This window comes from Rhinopithecus bieti, unplaced genomic scaffold, assembly GCF_001698545.2.
Source record: "Rhinopithecus bieti isolate Rb0 unplaced genomic scaffold, ASM169854v2 scaffold_27006, whole genome shotgun sequence".
Classification (NCBI taxonomy): Eukaryota; Metazoa; Chordata; class Mammalia; order Primates; family Cercopithecidae; genus Rhinopithecus; species Rhinopithecus bieti.
In genome coordinates, this window is record NW_016813373.1 from 3,633,737 (window position 1) to 3,634,682 (window position 946).

A 946-nucleotide genomic window follows, 5' to 3' on the forward strand; every position below is an offset into this window, starting at 1 on the left:
TTTTACCTGTTTCTTTTCCCTTTTTTTAATGTGGCTACTGGAAAATTTTATATTACATTGTGACTAATTTCTCTTGGACAGTGCTGACTTTAAATAAGAGAATGAACAGGTGATCTCTTTTCCCATCTTTTGACCTAGTCTAAGAACAAAGGTTATAGAGGTTTTTTTTTGTTTTTGTTTGTTTTTGTTTATTGTGGGTTTTGTTGTTTTTGAGACAGGGTTGCACTCTGCCACCCAGGCTGTAGTGCAGTGGCAAGATCATAGCAACCTTAGCCTCCTGGACTCAAGTGATCCTCCCACTTCAGCCTCCCGAGTAGCTGAGACTACAGAAGCATGCCATCATGCCTGACTAATTTGTTTTGTCATTTTTTTTTTTTTTGTAGAGATGAGGTCTTGCTTTGTTGCCTAGGTTGGTCTTGAACTCCTGGCCTAAAGCTATCCTCCCACCTCTGCCTTCCAAAGTGCTGGGATTACAGATGTGAGTTTTAAACCAACAGCCTCTCTACCTGAAGTTCCCACACACACCAAGTCAATGCAGGATCACTGATACTGTATCCCAGGGTCATCAGCCTTGGGCTGAACAATTTCTAATGATGGATGTCTTGCTACTTTGCATGATGATCCTTTCATTTCTGGACAATTCCAACTACCAGAAAGCCCTTCCTCTCATACTGGGAAAAAATTTAGCTCTTTGTAATTTCGACTTCTAAGATTTTTTCCTCTAGCGTAATTAAAATAGCTAATCCTTGCCATATGTCTTTCTGTTTAATTCCATTTAAAAAGTGCTAGGTAATATGTAAGGATCTATCAACAACTATCAGCCTCTTCCATCTTCACCAGCTCAAATCTACTCCTCCCCAGGGCAAACAGAATAATCCCTTTTCTCTTTTATTTGACACATCCTCATTTGTCATTAGGGTTTTTTTTTTTTTTTTTTTTTTTTTTT